The following is a 21595-nucleotide window of genomic DNA, read 5'->3' as shown; positions in this document are numbered from 1 at the left end:
GGGATAGTGATCAAAGAACAAAAGGAGAGGAGCACAAAGGCAGAAGAGAAACTGGGAAACAACAAACACAGAGCAAGAGACTAGACAGAAGCAGGGCAGTCGAGGTGTGCTGCGGTGGGATCCCTAAGACAGCGAATAAGAAGGGCACCTTTATCTCCTACTTCCCTGAGAGGCTTGGGTTTCTCCATCCTGCAGCTCAGAGGCTGGAATATTCACCAGGTTAGCCTCAAACAGGCATTGGCTTATGCAGTCAACCCATCCTTTCTAAGCATCTACTATGTGCACAGCCCCGTGCTTGGGACAGAGGGTCATCAGATGTCACCCTTGCCTTTTAAGAGTTCACAGTAAGAGTGTAGAGTCTGGAGCTACACTGCGAGGGTTCAAATCCAGGCTCCACCTAGGTGGAGCTCCATTTCTAGCTGAGCCATGTTGGACGTGTCACCTAACCTCTCTGTGCCTTGGTTTCCTTGTGTCTAAATGGGATAACCATAGAATCTGCTTCGGAGGGTCGTTATGATGATTTAATGAGTGAACCCATGTAGCGAGCTCAGAACAGAGCCTGGCCCGGTAAGTGCTGTGGGACTACCGCTATCATTAAGTAGGGGCGGCTTACAGCAATTAGGAAGTGCTGTGATACAGGGTGCGCAGACAGGGGGACTGGCTCTGTCTGCGGGTTAAGAAATGGCTCTCAAAGGACATGACATCCGGAGCAAGGCTTGAAAAGGAGTCAGCCGGGCACAGATGGTGGGTCTGGGGACCATGGTGCGGAGGAGCCTGGGACCCCGGAGTCGTGGATGAAAAGGGGCCTGCTGTATGTGCGTCACCATCTGTGGATATCAGGAACACCTTGAATGTGGCCCACCTTGGCCTCTTTGTCTCCAGTGCCCGGAGACATTGTTGGCCTTTGGGCAAGGGAGCTGGTGCGCCCTTGCTGGGACTGGCCTCATAACCATGTCCTCTCCAATGTTCCCATGGACTGAGGGAGCCGTTTTGTAGGAGGTGAGCAGAACCAGGTTTGGTTTAGAACTCAGTTTCTCTCTGGACATTTCTTCCCCCCCGCTCCCTACTCCTTCCCTGCTGATCAGCATTTGATGGACTTGAGGTAGGTCTCGAACTGAAGAGGAGGCAGGGGGTTTCTGGGGCGACAGCTGTGTCTCAGCCTCCCCCTCTCACACTGAAATGGCACTCACGGTAGCCGCGGGTGTTTATTGAACACTTACTATGTACCAGGTGCTGTGCCTAGTGCTTTACATCCGTTCGCCCATTAAATCCTCCTAAACACCCTGATGGGGTAGGTGCTTTTATGACTTCAAATTTAAATGCAAGGAAACCAAGACTCAGATTCAGTAACCTGCTCAAGGAGCATAGCTGGAAAAAAAACAGAGGAGTTAATGTTCTCTCTGACCCAAGGGCTCCTGCTCTGGAACCACTCCAGAATCCAGTGCCCCCTGGACCTCCTAGAACATTCTCTGGGGGCATCCTGCCCATTCCCTTCCCTCCCCCGGCTGAAAAGTTCCCGAGTCCTGTCCAAGCTAGGAACTGCCTGTCTCCTTTGGGGGATCTTCAGAGAAGGTCTCCCATCTTCTTGCCCCTGTAGGTCATAGTTCTTTCAGAGCCAACATTGTTTCCTTCTGTATTAGCTAAGTGCCTCTGGGGCTGCAGGAAGCCAGTGGCCTCAGAGAAGGGGGACCCTAAGAGCTAGTCCCCACAGCCACATAGTGGGAACCAATATGAAGGTGACTTCTGGGAGATGTGAGCATGGGACGCAGACCCCAGATTGGGCAGATTAGTGGGGTTGGTTTGGAATGAGCACTGTCAGTGCGGTGTCTCTAACTAGGGAGGCTCATGTGTCTTGGGAGGAACAAGGACAAGCCTTCATATTTACATGTCACAAGGTGGATCCTCCAGGAAAAAAAAAAAAAAAACATAAGCAAGAAGGGGCAGCAGAGTTAGACAGCCAGCCTGGGTCCTCCAGGAAAAGTGGGTCTGTCTTACCTGACCCTGTCTTTTTAAAGACAAAGGAGGGGAAGAGAAGAAAGGCAGAAAAGGTTTTGTCCCTCTTTAGAGTGTTCTCAGTATGAACATTCAAAGGCAGGTGATGAAGTGTCTGTCTTTGGCCTGGGAGGGCAGAGGTGCGACATCCAGGGGAGCGAGCGAGCACAGAGGGGCAGCTGCTGGGCAAGCCAGAAATTTAAAAGCTGTGTCTGGGCGTGGGGGGTGGACTTGACACAGGACCTTGCCGCCAGTGCCCCCACCCCCGCCTTCTACTTTTGGACAGACCTCCCAGTGGGATGAAGGCAGCTGGGGCTCGCACAGCTCCAGGCCTCTGAACTTCGGAAGGTGCTTCCCCAGCATTGGTCCAAGAGTGGAATGCTGGAATGCCACTTCTGGAAGGGACTTCCAGAATGTTCCTGTCCCTGGCCCATCTCTGGGCCATCTCAGAAACAGGGTGGAACTGGGATCTCTTCATTCAGCAAGTATTAATTAAGCATCTGTGCTAGGCACTGGGGGAACAGGAGACAGTGAACACCCAGACATCTCTGTCCTTGTGGAGCTGACACTTCATGGTCTGGGGAATACAGTAAAATGAATAGTATGTTTGAGACTGGCGAGTGCTGGAAAAAAATAATAAAGCAGGGGTGGGGCAGTGGGAGAGTCTGTGTTAGGAAGAGGAGAGTTTGTAATTCTGTACATGGTGGCCTGGGGAGACCTTGCTGAGACGGGGACATATGAGCAAAGATGAAGAGGAGGCGAGATGGGAAGGGCACGTCAGGTGGAAGGAACAGCAGGTGCGGGGGCTCAGAGGCAGGGCTGTTCCTGGAGGGTTTGAGAGACATTCGGAGGCCAGATCTCGGAGAGCCTGGAGTGAAGAGTTTTCCTCAGAGCCAAATGGGAGGCGCCTTTGCAGGGGTGAGAACAGGGGTGACGGGAGCCGACCCTTTAAAACCTGAGGTTGCCGCTGTATCCATGTCAGTGTTTCCCTGAGAGGCTAGTCAGGAAGTTCTCCAGCCATCGAAGCCACCGTGGTCCATCCGTCCTGACCCACTAAGTCCCCGTTTCCCGGGGCCCGTCTCCCAGGCAGGATGGGCCGTGGGGTGGGGGAGTAAGTAAAGTAGTGTAAGACACAGTCCTTGCTGGTAAGGAAACCCACCAGTCAGCTGGGGAGGCAAAACTCATACTCACAAGCAATAACGAGGGAATAATACCAGACAGTTATTTAAAACCAAGCGCTAAACTGTGTGATTTAGACTATAAATGTTATCAGAACTGCGAGCTCTGTGTGGGAGTGTATAGGAATGCTTCCTCGAGGAGGTGCGACTGACTTGGGCCTAGGGAAGGGATGCAGTGTGGCTCTGCAGAGGGGAGGGCTCTTCCATGGGGAACGTACAGCTGGGGGAGGGGGAGAAGGGTGACCGAGGTGAGGGCAAGCATCAGAGGGAGATGTAAGCTCCCGGGGGCAGGCCCTCAGTCGAGGGTCCCTCCTTACCCTGCCATCCTGGGACAGGAGAGCAGCCCTTTAGAGAATGGAAACCTACTCTCCCGGGCTCCTGCCCTCTCCTCTCTGTCCTTTGAAGCCCTCTTGATTTTGCACTCTCTGGCTGTTTTCATGTATCCGCACTCTTTTGGTCTGCTGTCATCCACCAGCCTCCCCCCCCCCACCCCGTTCCCCCTCCACCCCTGCCCCAACACCGCGGCACCCCCCCCCCCCGCCCCCGGCTGGTTATCTGGAATTCCCAGGAGCTCCCCTTTTTTTACCCAGTCTGCAAGCAGCTTTTTGTCTCCCTTCCCTCACTGTCTGTGCTCCTTTGAGTAGGTTACCCCTAGACCATTCCAGTGGGTTTCACTTTGAGTTAACTGGAAATAAAGTTGTGCAGAAAGGAGCAAGCATTCCCCCCCGCCCCATGGTGGGGCAGGATGGGGGGTGGTAAGTCTGTCCTTACCCTGGAGAGAGGCTGCCTGGGGCTTGGCAGTTTGGGCTCACTCCTGTCACGTGGAGAGAGATTGCTCTAGAGTGGAGTGGCGTCCATGGATAGTGCCTCACCCACCCGAGACCCAAGTGGACCCTCCTCTCCCGGGCCATGCACCAAAGAGCGGGGGGCCAAGGGTCACATGGGCAAAGCCGTCTGCTCCACAGTCTTCTCCCCTCTGGGTGGGGGGGCAGCCTGAGAAAGGAGAGCCCAACAGCTCTACCCCAGAGGCTCCAGGCACCTAGAAGACACAGGCCTAACCTCAGAGCTCCTCTGCGCATGGTTCGCAGTTCAGAGTGGCTGGCATCGGAGCTGGGTTAGAGCCCCTTCCCTAACCACAGGCCCTTGGGCGTTTGACCTAACCTCTCTGAGGCTCCGTTTCCTCCCCTATAAATCCGAGTTAAAGGCGCCCACCACTTGGGGCGGTTCATACCGAGAGCTGACAGCAGCGAGTGCTCAGGGTGTGTGGAAATCTTTACCTCATTTACACAGAACGTTGTGAAGTAGATATGATTCTCCCTGATTTTGCAGTTGAGGAAACCAAACTGGGAAGCTGGGAACCATTAAGTAACTTGCCAGAGGCCACGCACAGCCAGCAAGCGGCAGAGCCGAAGTCAGCCCCAAACCTTCCTGACGCCAGAGCCCGGCTCCTCCAGCACCACATTAACCGAGCTAATCTGTGTAAAGTGCCAGCTACAAAGTAGAAGCTCAATAAATGTGAGTTCCTTTTCTCCTGCATGCCCCCAGGGCAACTCCTCCAAAGAAGAGCTTTCCCACCACATCCCGTTGCTTTTCCAGTGTCCCCGGGGACATATGACAGAGGGAGCGAGGAGAACCAGCTGTCTGCTTGTACCAAGGGTAAAAATAAGGCTGGGAGAGGGTGAGGAATTTGCATAAAATCTGAAAACACCTGGGCTGTGATTAATACCCAGGGCACCTTTCTTGTGAGACTCACATTGTTTTGGATGGTCAGCAGAGGGGGGTCTCGCAGAGGTAGGAACGGAGGCCACCATGTCCCCCCAACCATGTTGGGGCCTGTCCCACCTGCAAAGGATAGAGTTGATCCTTACGGGTCCTGAAAGGCGCTGGCAGGAAGATCCTCAGACCTGTGCTTACTGAACTTGGGCACTGTTTCCGGAGTTTGTTATAAATAATCTGGGGAGTCCTCTGGATAAATCCAGGAAGAAGACAGACAGTATTGAAGGTCAGGGTGTGGGAAGGAAGGATGCTATCTCAGCTTTATGACGATGCAATCAGTATCCCTTCAGTGAGCGATGGGGGTAGGTAGAACAAGGTCATGGCCTCAGGAAACTTTCAGTCTGATGGGAGAGATCACATGCTGCATACACAGTTCCCTATGGCTGTCCCTGGAAATAAAAATAAGAACAGATGATGGCAAAGGAGTCTGAATACAGGGGTGCTCACGGAGGGGTGAGGAGAGAGCCGAGACGGGTGGGTTCCCCAAAACGTCTCTCATGCTTTCCTCCCCGCAGCCCCTTTTTCTGGTGGACATAGAAACCCATCTCCCTGCACACCCCATCGGGGCAGCCCGAGCCTGCCAACATGCACACTCAAGGGGCAGTCCACAGGGTTCCTCCCGGTTTCTTCGCCAGGACCCCTCCGGGAGGAAAGAAGGTGTCCAGGTCATAGCACTTTAAAACTGGCAGCAGTCAAGAGTCCTTTTTTTTTTTTTTTTTTTTTTTTTTTGCCAAAAACAAACTATACAACTGACCCTCAAACAGCACAGGTTTGAACTATGCGGGTCCGCTTAGACATGGATGGTTTCAATAAATACATCGGAAAACTATTTTGTAAATAAATGTGAATTTCTTTGTCATATCGTTCTCATTTTTTAAAATTATTTATTTATTTATTTGACAGAGAGAGAGAGATAACACAAGTAGGCAGAGAGGCAGGCAGAGAGAGGGGGAAGCAGGCTCCCTGCTGAGCAGAGAGCCTGATGTGGGGCTCGATCCCAGGACCCTGAGATCATGACCTGAGCTGAAGGCAGAGGCTTTAACCCACTGAGCCACCCAGACACCCCATATCGTTCTCATTTTGGAGGTCCAGCGTTAGTAACCTAGGTAGTATCTCCAGCACTTGTATCACATAAGACAGCATCGATAATGATACTGACGGACGATTCATCTTATAAACAAATGACGTACATTTACGGTATCGATAAACACAGCACAGCGTTGTAAATGTGTTCTCTCTTCCTTTTGACTTTTTTTTTTTTTAAGTAGACTCCACACCCAGCATGGAGCCCAGCTCAGGACTTGAACTCAAGACCTGAGCTGAGATCAAGAGTTGGGCGCTTAACAGATGGAGCCACCCACGCTCAGTCTTGTGACGTTCTAAACAACATCTTTTCTCTTAGCTCACTTTATTGTAATACAGTATATAATACATATAATGTGCAAAACACATGTTAGTCAGCAGTTTATGGTATCAGAGAGACTTCTGGAAGGTCAGCAGTAGGCTATTAGTCGTTCAGTTTTTGAGATTTGGGGGAGTTGAGAATACACATGGGTTTTTTCACTGAGCGTGGTGGGCGTGGGTGGGTCAGTGTGTTGAACTTTGTGTTCTCCAAGGGTCAGTGGTATGTGTGTAGGGTAGGCAGACTGGTGGCCTCCCAAGGATGTCTGCCTGAGAATCTGCAGAACCTTCGAATATGTTATGTTGTGATACAGCGGAGGGTACTAAGATTGCAGGTGGAATTAAGGTTGCTAATCAGCTGCCCTTCACATAAGGAGATTATCCTGCATTAACCGGGTAAGGCTAGTGTAATGAATCACAGGGTCCTTTACCTGTGGAGAAGGGAGGCAGAAGTCGTGAGAGTGATGAGATGTGAGGAAAGACTTGGTAAGACTTCCCTCTTGAGAAGACAGAAGGGGCCGTGAGCTGAGGCATGTGGGCAGCTCTAGAAGCTGGAAAGGGCAAGGGAGCAGGTTCTCCCCTCCGAGGCTCCAGAAGGAGCACAGCCCCACATGGTACTCTGGTGTTACCCCTGTGAGACCCACTTTGGGCTCCTAGCTGTAAGATAACAAATGGGTTATTTAGGCCCTCCAGTGCTGTGGTTCTACATGACACCCGCAGCAGGAGACTAGAGGGGCAAAGCCAGTGGACCAGACCCCCACGGCCTTGGCCTCATCCTGACCCATAGCTGCAGAGGAGCCCCTTCTAACTCAGAAGCTCAGGAGAGCTTGGTTGGAAATACACCGTGTGGGAAACCCGATCGAGTTATTCTCAGTTAATGAAACTGAGGCCCCAGAAAAGGGCATGTGCCGAGGCCACCCTGAGCTGGTGGAGGCAGGGGCTGCTCGCTCTTGTTTTGCCCGAAATTGCTGGTGCTTACACGCATTCGCGCCGGCCCGCGTCCATTTCCAACAAGCGTTACGTGTGTCTTCTTGCTGCCAAAGGCCCGGTACTGTGCGTAGCATGGGGCAGAAGCAGAGTGAGTTCCAAGTCTGGGAAGATGAGACAGTGCTGCCTGAGAGCTGGTCCTGCCTGCAGCCCCTTCCTGGGCTCAGTTTCCTCCAAGCCCGGGCATTCAGCACAGGTGCCCTTGGGCCCCAGGGTTGGCCCGAAGCTGGGTTAGCATTGCCACCTCCTCCAGGTGCAGGCGGGCTCCGTGAGGCGTCGGGCTCGCCCCCACCCCCACCCCTCCGTCACCAGCCTCTGGAGCAACTGCAGGGGCCCGGGAGGGGGCCCAAGGCCCGGAATCAGCAACCTGAGAGCAGAGCGCCTTATCTCCCCTCTGCCAGGCGCGTTGGCCCTCCCAGCTCTCCCCACAGCACACCTGAGCCACGGGCCGGCCCCAGGGCTGCGGGCTCCTGGTATCGGTCTCCATGGCAACCCCGTATTTGCCGTTCTGGTTTCTAATGACTTATTGGCATGTGTGGTAATTTGCAGAGCTTGGCATGCAGAGCTGGGGGAGCTAGAAGGAGGTGGGGGTTGGGGGGGCAGCGAGAGGGCCGCGGCAATGGTGAGGGGGTTGGGGTTTGGGATGGAGAGAGAGGCCCGCTTTCCATCCCACTTCACCCTTTCCTGTCCCTTCTGATTAATCTCTGGAGTAAGGGAGCTGCTTCAGGCCCAGGGCCCCCTCTCTCGGGAGCATCGGCTCTCTCCCGGGCCCCTGAGCGGGAGACAGGTGGATGGACAGATGCAGAGCACAGCTGCTCACCTGTCAGGCGGAGGCGGGGAGGCAGGGGGCGGGTGCAGGGGGCTGGCAGCAGCAGTGTTCATCGCCGGCAGGTCAAAGTGCCTGTGTTTGCTGATGCTCTCCTGCCTGCTCCTGGGGTCCACCAGTCGCTCTGCCTCATGGAAAGGGAAGCTGGGAAGGTCTGTCGCCGGGATGAGTCCTCCCTGGCCTTCGAGGGACTCAGAGAACCAAGCCCAGCAGCACTGAATGAAATGCCAGGTTGCCTGGGTCATGGGTGAACCAGGGGAACAGTCAAAGGGGGTGAGATGAGTGAGGGCCTGGCCCTCTTCACTTTTCTTCAGCCAAACTTAGACAACCTTGGAAGCAGTTCCCCGGGGTAAGGCAGGAGGGAGTCCCCTGCTGAGTTGTTGCAGCCTTCCTGCAGGCTTCTCTGCCTCCCCCTTTGCGTCCGTCTCTCTCCATTCTGTTCTGTGTGCATGCCCTCAGAGGTGGCCTGGTGTGCCGCGAAGATTGCGGTTTTAAAGTGGGACACCTCTGGGTTAGGATCCTACGGCCCCTGCTTACCAGTTCTATGACCTTGGACATGTTTCTTTACCTCTCTTTGAGCCTCGGTGTGCTCCTCTGTAAAATGGGGTTAAGGGACCCATCTCACAGGTTGTGGAAATGAAACCAGCCCATACTTGTGAAATGCGTGGCACCCAGTAAGCGCCAGTAAATACCAAAGAGTTTTAAAAGTGATCATTGATTGACGCAAATACACAGGAGCAATGTGATCAATAATTCAAAAAATTCTAGTGGGCTTGAGTTTTCTTTTTTAAATATTTGAGAGTAGTCTTCGTCTATTCAGTAAATACTCATTGAGTATCTACTGTGTACCAAGTACTGGGTCAAGTGTTGGGTTGTTCCTGGTACAATTAGGCTGCAGGTGCATACCCAAGCATATCGCATCTGATGGGAGACGGAAGGAGGGGGAGGCCGAGGAGGGCCAGGAGCCACAGGAGCGTGGTCCAGGATCGGCCACAGAAGCGGATCTTCCGTGGATTTCTGAGAAGTAGCTGGCACCAAGAGAAGGGTTTGCATTGTGATGGCTCTGTCCCAGTCCTGTGCAGACGCACCTGCTTCCTGACTCCTCAGAAGCAGTGAGTCTGTTTGTGGGACTGGACAGTGGGTGAAGGAGCCCGTGGGTGGCTGTTCCTCCACTTCCATAAGCTCCTGCTGAGGCTTGAGGGGACCACCTGTGCAGGGACCACCCAGCCACCAGACAGAAGAGGGGCAGACGCACCTCCCCTCCCCTGGGCACCTGAGCCGATCAGAGCTCCTCCGCCGGTGCTGGGTGGGAGGCGGGAGGAGCAGTGGGGAGCTGGGAGACTTGGCTCCTGTCTCTGTCAGCAGATGGACTTCTGCCGGCAGCGGGAGTCTGTCTGTTCTTCCACAAGCCTCCCCGCAGCCCCCTCCAAGACCAAGCAGCAGAGATGCGCACGACGGAACGTCACACGCGGTGGGGGCCCTGGAGAGTGTCTGGCCCATGCTTCCCCACTTTCTCATTCACATTGGAGCACACATGCACAGCGATGATGGCTCAGGAACTCCGACCCAAGGGCTAGGGGGTGGAGGGGTAGGGGTGGAGCTCAGCATCTCAGCATGCCTGAACCCATTCGTGGCTCCTTAACGTCACTGGGGAAAGTCCAGCATAGCCAAGCCCCCCAACCTATTTTTATTGATAAGAAATCTGAGACTCCAGGAGGGGAAAAGACCGGCCCAAGGTCACACAGCATGTCAGTCTCGTCAGAACTACCTATGAATCTCTTCTGACCCTGTGCGCCATTTGCTATCTCTTCTTATGATTCCCGTTCTCTTTCCTGAACTTTCGCTCTGGAGAATGTACTTGAGATGCAAGAGAATATAATTTCTCCGAGAGACGTATTCCCCAAATCTTAAAATCAGGCTGCATTCCCCACCCCCATCACCAGCCGCTCTCCTCATGCAGGGAGGCCTTTGGCATCTGCCCATAGACATGCTCCCCTTTCCCAGGCTGCCCATTGTCCTGGTTGAGACCAGCGACTCTGTGGACCGCTCTAACTACCTCAAACCATCAGCCCTTCCCGCCCCAGCCGGTCACCTGACAATCTGCCATCACCTGAGGGTCACCGGGTGGAGACACCCTGCTTTCTGGTCACCACCTCCTGGTCACTGAGCTTGCTTGTCCAGTGACTATTGAACAAGCATTCTGAGGCCTTAGGGGATCTTCGGTCCACTGGTCCCCTCAGTCCCTCTCCTCTCTTGCCGCCTGTCACCTTCCTCTGCCGTCCCTTCTCTGAGTCGAGATACATCCCATGTCCTCTCATTGTAAGAAATGCCCCCTCCAATATCCCAAACTCTCTTGACCCTCTGTCTTTCTACTGCCCCAGGCTGGCAAAGCCCCAGTTCTGGGCTAATCACTTTCTGCTGCTTTCCATCTGCATCCAAATAACTCAACCCGCTTAGAAAAAGGCGCAAAATAAGGCAGATCAGTACCTCCAGAAATTCACCATCACTAACCCACCTTATTCTTCAGAACTGCCTGGTGCTCCCACCCCACTCCTCTGGCGGTCTCTCTCCTGATTCTCCACAAAGCCTGTTTCCCACATTCTTCTCCGGACCTCGACCTACACCTGCACTCTCCATGGAGGACCTCACCTCCCACTTCCCAGAGAAATACGAGTCCTCAGGCAGGACCCCTCTACTGAACGCACCAACTGCCCCCCGCCCTGACACGCACACACCTGTCTCTGCGCCAGTCCTCGCTCCCACCCTCTCGTTCCAGCAGAGGAGGCCACGTCCCACTCCCCTTCTCCCCAACCTCTATTTTTGTTTTTTTGTTTTTTTTTTTTTTTAAGATTTTGTTTATTTAGTTGACAGACAGAGATCACAAGTAGGCAGAGAGGCAGGCAGAGAGAGAGGAGGAAGCAGGCTCCCTGCTGAGCAGAGAGCCCGGTGTGGGGCTCAATCCCAAGACCCTGAGATCATGACCTGAGCCGAAGGCAGAGGCTTTAACCCACTGAGCCACCCAGGTGCCCCCCAACCTGTGCTTTTGATCCTGCCCTCTGGTCTCTTCTGGAACATCCTTCCCATCACGCCCACGCTTCCCCCATCTTCAACAACAAAGCCAAAAGCCTTCCTCAAGCCCAGCTCCACTTCTCCTTCCGAGCCGGGTCTCTTGGGAGCGCGGACTGTCGTAGCCCTCCTCATGTGCGCACCACCCCCAGCTTCTTCCTCTGCCCCACTTCGGCCTGGCTTCCTCCCCCCTCACTCTCCCGAAACAGCTCTCTGTGTCGCTATACCACGGAGCATATTTTAGTTCTCAGAAGCATTTTTCACTCCTTTCTGACACTTCCCTTTCCCTTGGCTCCTCTGGTCCCCTATTCCTGGCTTCTCTGCTCGCTCCCAAGTCATCTTGCTGACTCATCCTTCCCGTCTCCATCTCTAAACGTTGGCGTTCCGTCTGGTCCGGTTCAAGGCATTCTCTTCCGACTAGACACTTGTCCCCAGGCCATCTCATGAAAGGCTTCTGTGATCAGCCCCGTGCAGGTGACACCCAGAAGCACACCTCCAGCCTGCATCTTTTCATCTCCGTTGGGCCCCTTACATGCCCCCGCCTAGTTGAGTCGGTTGGATGTCTCGGGAAACCTGAGACTTGACATATCTAAAGACAGAGGCAGGATTCCTCTCCTCACCCCCTCCCTGCCTTCTCCACCCCCTGCCGGATCCCTTTCCAGTGTCCCCTTGGTTTGCGAATGGCCCCCGCTCCAACCAGTTGTGTGCGCTGGGAGTCAGGGTCCACACTTCCCCTGCATCCGGTCCCTCACCGGTGCCTGTCTGATCCCTGGGGAGTACCGAGACCCAGACCCCACCCCCCTGTCTCCACTTTACCCCAGCCTGTGCCCCTGGGGTCACCTTGTGACCGACATGTGAGCATCTCCCCTTGCCCTTCAAGTCCAGACTTCAAATAGCTGCCAGAATGACCTTCTAAAGACACAAGTCTGGTCTGGTCACCCTCTCTCATACCCTCAGAACACTTTGGTGGTTCCCAGGGCCCTCCCCGGCTCTACACTCTGCACACCGGCTTCCTCCAGCTCTGTGACTGCTAGGCTCTTTCTGGGCTCATGGCCTTTACTCATGCTGGTCCCTGGCCCTTGACCACTCTTTCCATCCATACTGGTCCTCCCTAAATTCTTGTGGCCATTCAGATCTCTGCCCAAATAGCCCTTCCTTTGAAAAGCTTCCCTTGAGGGCCTCCAGAATCTTATCAGGCCTGTGGTAGACACTCTGGCAATGTCCTGGATTCTTCCTTCCCACAACATGCATCATGAGATCTAATTAGATAATTGGGTGTTTATTAGATAAACGTCTGTCTCTGCCAGTAGACTGTGACCCCATGAGAGCGAAGGCCCTATCTGTTGAGTTCACCAGGCACTGGCGCTTGGCACCTATTTGGCGTCCAAAAACTGTTTGGGGAGTGAATTCATTAGTGAAAGCTCTTTAGGCACAAAAAGGATCTCATGGGAAAAACTACCCCGAGTGTGGCATTGGTAGACCAGATAACCGCTGCCTGGCCTCTGCTCCTCTCTCTTTTCCTTTCCTTTCTCTGTCCTTGCGTCACTAAAGACTCTGCCCAGATTCAAAGGGGATTTACTCTGATTTTCCAACCAGAGGTGCAGGTTGAAGGAACCAGTTTCGGGAGCAATAACAGTCATCAGTCCCATCTGAACACTTCCTCTCAACCCACAAGACTCTTTCATGCACATCATGGTTGACTTTCTGTGTCCCTGGAGCCACACCCCAGCTTCTGGCATCTTCGGAACCCTTGTTGCACCATGGGGGAACCCACAGCTCAGGAAGGTTTGGTGGCTTTCCCAGTGTCGGGGTTGGTCAGTGAGGAGGTGGACTTGGACCTGTTGTCTGTGGCCCCACTTTCCATGCGGTGTGCACCGCTCCGTGCACAGGCTTGTAGAAAAAAGCATGTGGATTATCCACTGTAGTGGAAGGAGTAGCCCACCAAAGACAAAAGCCCACGCGGGGAGGGAAGGAGAGTGTGGGTCTGGAAGGTGACACGCGGGTTGGTTTGCAGTAGGCTTACGGGCTGTGTATAAGGCCAGTCCAAGTTGGCTTTGCAGAGCCTGTGCGGCGCCTCTCACCTTCTCAGATACTTCCAGTCCTTCATTCAAGGCTGGGACAGAGGCACTGATTCGGCCCTCTCCGAGGTCCCGACGGCAGGAGTGCCCAGGGAATCCACAGAGTCAAGAGCAAGGGTGGCTGAGGCTGGTGGAAGACAGTGGCTCCTTGCCCCTGCCTCCTGAAGGACAAAGTCTGGGCTCTTGAGACATTCACGGCCTCCCTGGCTTGGCTTATGCCTACTTTGCCAGCCTCTTCCCCTCACTCTTTGCCCCCCAGAGGCCCAAGTAGAGCCAGCTGCCCCTGGTTTCTCAGCCATCCCGTGCGGTTCATACCTCTCAGTTCTGCTTGGACCGTTCCTTCTGCCTGGTGCCCTTCACGGTCCCCTCACCTGGCTGACTCTTGCTGTGCTTCGATACTTGAGTCTAGTGACATCTTTTCCAGGAAACCTTCCCCCAAACCCACAGAACTCCTCCCATGTACCGGGCACACTCAGCATATCCTATTAAAAACCTTTCTTTGCTGTGTCTTCCTCTTCTGCTAGATAGGAACTTCCTCACGGCCACAGACCGTGGCTTCCAGCTCTCCAGTGCCTGGTATATTGTAGTCACAACAGCAACATATAACAAAGGCTTATGATGCACTAGATGCTGTGTGATATGCTTGATACTAAACCTCAAATATACCCTCAAATATCAAACCTCAAAAATACCCTTATGCTCCAAGTACTATATCCCATTTTTAAAAAATTTTATTTTAAAATATGCATAGAAAAAAATTTAAAAATAAAATAAAATAAAATATGCGTAGGTTTACTCAAACTGCAAAGAGATGTCCAAGGAGGTCCTGAGTACCCTTCACCCAGCCCTTCTATGTTAACAGCATACCTAACTACAGTACGATATCCAAACCGGGACACGGACACGGATGTCACTCACAGAACTCGTCCAGATTTCCCCAGTCACACACGCATTCATGCGTATTCCTTCGTGTAACCACCACCACGGTCAAGGTTACTTACCTGGACCGTCTCTGGGCTCCCTGTGCCAAACTTCAGAGCCACACACCCCCTGTCCTAGCCCTCGGCAGCCCCTTGTCCGCCCTCCATGGCTAGGATTATGTTGGTTCACATATGTTACATAAATGGAATCACACAGCCTGTAATCTTTTGTTACTGGCGCTTTTTTTTCCCCCCCATCAGCATAACTCCCTGGGGTTCATCCAGGTTTTTGCTGTATCCACAGTTGGCTCCTTGTGTTACTGAGCAAATCCCGTGAGAGGGATGTCCTGCCATTCGCTCTTCCTGCACTGGGGACACCTGGGTGGCTCCGACAGTTGAGCGTCTGACTTCGGCTCAGGTCATAACCCTGAGGTTCCTGTATCTGTATCAGGCTTCCTGCTCTGCGGGGAGCCTGCTTCTCCCTCTGCCTGCCGCTCCCCGTGCTTGTGCTCATTCTCTCTCTCTCTGAAAAACAAACAAAATCTTAAAAAAAAAAAAAAAAAAAAACCTCTTCATGCACTGCAGCACTTTGGCGTGACCCCCTTTCAAACGAGAAAACGAACTTGCCCAGGGTCGCCCAGCTAGTAAGTGGCACGTAATACACATTCATAGGCACCCAATAGATGTTTATGGTACCAAGTTCAATGCATCGAGGACACCTCACGCTCTGCTCTGGGGCTTTGCAGGGAGGAGCTGCTTGGTAGAGGCTTGCCAGTGAGTGCGGGCAGGGGATGGGGTCTTACGTTTACACAGGTAGAGCTGACTCTAACGAGCCCTGTGCCTGGGCAATCCCAAGAGAGGGTGTATGTCCCTCAGTGTCTTGCAGAAGCGCGCTCTCCCTGTTCCTTGGAATATCAGAAAAGGCACATTGGGGCAGTAAACATGACCATATACGGGGTCGGCACTTCATGGCCTAAAACACCCAAAGCTATTGGTTCCCAGTTACTATCAGCCATACTTGCACAGTATTTTGCATCTAATTTGCAGGTCGCTCATTTTTGCACAATCCCAAGAAACCTTCCGGGCTCCTGCTCCTTGTCGCCCCGCCCACTCAGCCCTTCGGGTGGTGCTGCATCAGGGTCAGGCGGAGCCAGGGGCAGCCTGCACAAACAGTGGGTTGGGTCCTGGATGTGCCCGCTTAAAGCTGAACGGCCCCCAGGCCGTGTGGGCCCGAGGAAGAGGAGCCGCCTGTTTGCCACTCTGCAGGGGCCTCCGGAGGCTTAATTAAGGAGGATTTGTGGAGCTGCTGGAAGTCCTCAACCTCAGGTGCAGAGAGCCAAATGCGATTAAGTGATTGGAAAGGAACCACAAGTCGGACGAGCCTTGCTCGTGGGCACAGTGCCCAGGAGATAGGTTAGCTGAAGCACCCTGCCGTCCCCCCATTGGGAGAGGTGAGGTCACGGGGAGCCTGCCCCAGCCTCCAGCGATACACTGGACATGAGTGGGGTGTCCAGACTGGGACCATCACAGGGGGCGTTGGGGAAATGTGTCCCAGGGCCTCTGAGGTAACCCGTTTGGCTTTATTCCAATCAAGGCCTTACCAAGGGCCATGCCTTAGAGGAACACATAAAGGGGGGTATGTCCTGCCCTCAAGGAACTGCTAATGGGTTGACCTACCCTCAAAGCAAATAAATCATTAAACGCCAAGCTAAATCGTACCAGTCTTAAAGCCAGTGGTAGTTGGTAGAAAGGACAGACGGTGTTATCTGGAGAAGGTGTCCTAGAGGAGGTGGGAGGCACACCCAGGTATAGGATTGGCCTAGGAACAGGTTTTTCAGCGGTGCCAGCCCAGACTCGGACTTGGGGAGAAACTGCAAAGGCAGCGCCAGGGGGACGTTCACAAAGAGGCATAAAACCAGACTTCACAGTAATTTTGACCTCCCGGCAGGCCACCTGGGATTGTGTCCTCAGAGTCCTGGGAATGCCTGACCACTGTTGTCGGACACACTTCAGAGGACGCGCCCAAGAAGGGTGGACCCGCCGTCGGGGTGGTTGGGACGGTGGAGGGTCCGCTGGGTGAAAAAAAGGCAAGTGCAGGAGTGGGGCCAAGGTGTGCGTAACTCAGGATGTGGGTGGAGCTTCTGTACTGTACCTGGAAGGGGAGACGTTCCCCCTGACGTGGTGACGGAGGAGGAGCTGCCGGGGGACGGGAGGCCCCATGAGGGCCTAAGGAGAGGTGGCTATGGAAGCGAGGCGAGGGGGGGGGGAGCAGGCCCCGGGGGGTGGGGGCGAGCGCTGGAGGCACAGGTGCAGCGGAGAGCACTCATAGAAGGAAGGGACACAGCCCTGCGGGGTGATGCTGGCCAGAGCTCCAGAGCCCACCGCCGAGAACCGCTGCGGGATGGAGCACAGCTGGGAGACCAAGAACCCCTCACGGGGGTATCTGCAGATCTGCAGGAAGCTCTGTGTGCAGAGGGGCTGACAGACAGAAGGGGCATTTCGATGGCGGTTTCCAAAGGCGGGGAGACGATAAGAGGAGGAATAGGTTTCCTGAGGACGAGGGAGGAAACCTCCCTCCCAAGTCAGAGGGAAGCAAGAGGGAGTGGGCAGCCAGGAGGCGGGCAAAGGAGGCCCCGCCTGCCCCGTGCAGCCTGCCCGGTGCACCAGCCCCAGGAGGCCGTCCAGGTGATGTTTGCAGAGGGCAAGGTGTGGATGGGAGCACCCAGAGCCCCAGAGGAAGAACAGGGCTCTGCAGAGTGCGCCAGGGCGGCTCCGGGAGCGGAGTGAACAGACGGCCGCGGAGGGCGGGTGAGGCTAGAACCCGGAATCTGTGATAGGGCCGGGCTTTGGGCTTCCGTACTTACTCCCGCAGTACCTGGGGGACCAGAGGCAAGTGGGGAGAACCACTAAGTTTCTCACGGAGATGGGGCAGCCGTGGCCTGTTTCCCATACCGCCCAGCCCTCTGCACAGAGACCCTCCTGGCCCGGCCTCCTCCTGCTCACAGCCCAGGGAGGAAGGCTGCTCGCCCGGCCTCGCTGTCTGAAGAGCTCTCCGCTTCTCCGAGCTCGAGGCCATTTCTCCTTGGCCTGACTTATCAATGGGCCGGCTTCTCAAAGAGTCCCATTTGCCCTCCACGGCTCTCTCCACACCGTTCTCATTTTTCTCCCCTCCTCCATCTCGCAGCCGTAGCTTAATAGACTGCAAGAGGGTCAGACTGGGAAGATGAATGCGGGCCTGTGGGGGACCGCGTCCTGCCTCTCCATTAGGGAGGTGATGGAAGGCGGGGAAACAGAGAATGGATAATCCAAGCAGACAAGTGGGCAAAAGGAACAGCTTGCAGGATAATCCAGTGTGGCCATGCGAGCCTGGTGTGTGCCGTGAGGAGCTCACTGCCTCCGAGTGGCTGGTCTAATTAGGTCTGACTTCGAGGGCACTGGTTTCATATCCCAGGGCAGAGTAGGCAGTGAGAAGAAACCAGGGTGGGCAAAGAATGTTTGCTGGAAGGAAGCCACCAAGCGGACAGTCCTCTAGCACACGTGAGCAGAGTGCAGGGTCTGTGTCGGCCGCCACTGTAAGACTTGGCACCCCGGAGCAGTCCAGATGCTGGCAGTTCAGCCCAGGACACAGCTCCCTAGGCAGCGTGTTCCTCGCATGTTGTGTGTTGACCCCTTAATGGCCACATGAACGGGGGAGAATGCCTGGGTCAGGGCAGAGAGCCCGTGTACATCCCGGTGCCCACCTGGACCTTGCTCCCATGCCCTGGGTCCATGGACTGATGCCAATGGGTGCTCTTTGCCCTCCCCTCTGGCCTCGACATCCTGTAGGATCTTGAGCAGCCACTGAAGCTTCCAGGGCCTCCACATCCCTGCTGAGGCCAGCTTTCCGTCTCGGTCCCTAGATGGTGAGGTTAGGAAAACCCGTTTCCAATCATCATGAAACCAGGCTGTGCCCTAGCTAGGCAGTGGCATCTCCCAGCCCTCCCAGATGACTTCTGACAGGGCTGGGTGGTGTTTCTCAGGGTCCAGACAAGGGACGGTGGCAAATCTGGAGCCATCTGACCTGTGCTGAAGGCCTTGTTCCTGGCTGTTTATCAGTTGTTTGACCTTGAGCAGGTTATCCTTTACCTGAAGGTGAATTTTTCATCCATAACACTCACACCTGTCTAACACAAGAGGTTTGGGGAAATCTAGTGAGATAATGTGTGAGAAAACATTTGTGCGGATCCTTCACATGTGCTGTCACTCTGAGAGGTTGAGCGGGAGGGGTGGCAGGGGACAGGGAAAGAGGGAGGGGCTTGAGCCCCACTGACCAGAGTTCACAGTGCAGCCACTGGGGAGTCTGTGGCTTGGACACGTGGGTGCGTGTGTCTTCGTCTTGGTTTCATCTTCCGTAAGGGGGACATGAGGAGGGCAGGCCAGGGGATTATTGTGAGGGTCAGGTGACAGACACCATCTTTGTAAAGGGTCAGGCACACGGCAAGCCCTCCCCAAACGTGGCTCCCCTCCCTGTATCTCAGCCCTCCCAGGCCTTCCAGTCAAGGTCATCTCAGAAGACATCCTTTACATCCATTTTCAGACATTCAGCCAGTCCTGGTGTTCAGCTGTGGAAATATCAGCCCATCCACACCCTTCCCACGGTCTTCTCTTTAGCCCTGTGTCTTCAGGCTTGGGTTCCTTCTTCCCGTCCGGCAGCAGGTGCTTGAGGTGCTTGAGGAATGCGTGACGGGTCATACCCAGTCCCCAGTCCCCGTAGTCAGTGTCCCATTCCATGGTCCTCCACCTCTGCTTCCCTAGCCACAGCAGCACCAAGGGTACACGGGGACAGGAGTGCTGGAGAGGTCTCCTTGCTCGGAATAGTGCTTTTCCTTGATGAGGGAGCACACTCCCTGTCCTAATCCTGCTTTTTTTTTTTTTTTTAAAGACTTTATTTTTTTATTTGGGAGAGAATGAGCAAGCAAGAGAGAGAGAGAACGAGCAGAGGGAGAGGAAGCAGCAGAGTCTGCTGAGCAGAGAGTCCGATGTGGGCCTTGATCCCAGACCCTAGGATCTTGACCTGAGCTGAAGGCAGACACTTCACTGACTGAGCTGCCCAGACAACCCTGTCCTGACCCTTCTTTGCCCAGAGAGCTGCCCCCACTTTTCCCACGACTGCTTCCTCTATGCTGCAGCGTGGCCAACCTCTTACCCTCCCTGCCAAGGGCATCTGGGAGTCCTTAACCACCCAGCCGCCCCTCATGGCTGCCAGCAGGATGGCAATTAGGCCGTTTGATTGGGCAGATGCCCAAGCCCGTGTCATCTCATCTGTGAACCATGTGTCTCAGAAGTCCCCCTGGGAAGGATGCAGATGTCAACAATGCACATTCCCAGGCAGCGCTCCAGACCAATGAAACAGATTCCAGGGCTCCCAGCACTCTGCATGTTACATAAGCACCCGTGGGATGCTTACGTGCAGTAAAATTTGAAAACCTTGGGTGTCTTTTTTTTCCCCTTCATTTTTATCAAGGTAGAACTTACCCAGCGAAGCACGTAAATTGTTAAGTGTGCAACTTGATGCATTCCTACAAGGGGTTTGTAATAACCCCCCATGTGACCACAGCCCAGATGAGGACACAGAAGCCCACCCCCCTGCAAGGGCTCCCTCATGCACCTTACACTCCAGAAACGCGTGGAGAGGTGGCCACTGTTCACTGTTCCAGCAGCATAGGTTGGCTTTGCTGTTTCTGAATTTTATACGATAGGAATACGTGGATTCCTTCACTGAGTACCATTTCATACTATCTACTCCTAAAAGCCCAAACAACTTCTCTTCCATTCCCTGCACTTGCCCTTCCCCCAGTAGGTAGGTAGATGGCTAGGTAGGCCGGCAGGTAGATAGGTCCTCACCTTAAATCCCACTTGTCACAGCTTCCCCTCTGTCCTCCCCTCCTCCAGCCTTGTGGAGATCACAAGGTCACCAGCCTTCAAGCAGGAGTGCTCCTGGAGGCCCCGCCCCCATTGCCTGAGGTCCCGGAGGACTGATCCCCTGTTTCCCTGCCAGTCTCTGTGTCAGCTGCCCGGGCCCCTCGTCTGTCGTGTGTGGACTGCCAGTGAGTCCAAGCACATTCCAGATGAAATTGGCCAATTGAAGGTACAAATGAAAAGACAAATGAGATGGAAATTGCCCAGAACAAGCCTACTTCTCTTCAGGAGGTACCAGTCCTGACATGCTGAGTGGAGCCCCCTCTTCGGGCCTTTCCCGCAGCTGAGGTCAGACAGGCTTCCTGGCCATGGGGAACCCTGTCCCCTTTGCACCAGGCCAGGCAGAGCAGCAGCCCAAGAGGCTTTGGGGGTTAGCTAGCAGGGGGGCGGGGGCATAAGCGGGGACAGGCAGAGGACACAAAGCAGAACAGACACAGGACAATACAGAAAGAAGCTTCTGTCATTCCAAAGAGAAGAAAAAGGAATATTCTGAGCATCTACCATGTGCCAGGCCATGTGCTGGGTGTTCAGAGCACAAAGACTGACACAGCTTGCCCTTGAGGGCCCCCCAGCCCAGGGAAACAGAGAGAGAGAAAAGGGGTGAGGAGGAGAGAGAAGGTAGAAGAGATGGAGGGCAGTGGTGCACACAGCTGGAAAGAGGAGGGAGAGCAAGCGCCCCCCCCCCCCGTCCCCTCCCCCAGCCAAGGCCATTTCAAGACCCGGGATGTGTTGGAGCAGTAGGTACAAAGCAGGGAGGAAGGAGTTGGAAGGAGGAGCAGCTCGGCCTGGCTCTCTCACCCCTGCACCAGGGAGGGACAGCCATGAGGGCAGCCCAGAGAGAGACCTCACACACAGCTACCTGGTTCTTGGTAGCATGACAAGGAGTGAGCTCACCAGTCTAGTGAATGGGATGAACCAATAAGCAAAATATTTGTACAGAGATATACTCCGTATTATGTAAAAAGGAGTAAAAAAAAAAAAAAAAAAAAAAAAACCCAGGAGTTTTCGATCCTGAGTCTTGTGCATTTTCTGAGTCCAGGGTGTTGCAGAGAGGCAAGGCGTGCAAATTTGTTTTCATAAGGAAAGTGAAATACAATTTCTGTAATAATAATAATAATAATAATACTAGCAAACACTTACAAAGCACTTAGCATGAACCAGGCTGTTCTAAGCACTTAACTTGTGTTAGTTCATTTACATACTAAATATTGGGGGGGGGGAGGCAGGGACACATACATTTCAAAGCCAAACACAAGTGACTTTCAAACTATCTCCTCCTCACCCTAGCCTAACTTGCACATGAAGAAAGCTGACCCCTAAAAGAGCTCTGAGTCCACCCTCCCTCGCTTGGGTGACCGCAGAGCAGAAGTCCTGGGGGGGCTAGATTTGGAAGCAGCTCCAGGAGCACTCGAA

The 21595-nt window shown here is 54.1% G+C and overlaps 1 protein-coding gene across 2 annotated transcripts in view; it reads left to right on the top strand.

Annotated features, from left to right (window-relative positions):
• LRRN2 (leucine rich repeat neuronal 2) overlaps positions 1-21595 on the top strand; it is a 62026-nt gene that overhangs the window by 3776 nt on the left and 36655 nt on the right. Inside the window, exon 2 of one of the 2 annotated variants that reach the window (XM_059146348.1) lies at positions 4500-4685. The exons of the other annotated variant lie outside the window; for it this stretch is intronic. The gene's annotated coding sequence lies outside the window, so the exon portion shown is untranslated. The remainder of the gene's footprint in view (positions 1-4499; positions 4686-21595) is intronic. 2 annotated transcript variants of the gene reach the window in all.

The sequence above is a fragment of the Mustela lutreola genome, chromosome 14, assembly GCF_030435805.1.
Source record: "Mustela lutreola isolate mMusLut2 chromosome 14, mMusLut2.pri, whole genome shotgun sequence".
Taxonomy (NCBI): Eukaryota; Metazoa; Chordata; class Mammalia; order Carnivora; family Mustelidae; genus Mustela; species Mustela lutreola.
The sequence above is the reverse complement of the archived record's forward strand: the minus strand, read 5'-3'. Positions and strand labels throughout refer to the sequence as shown.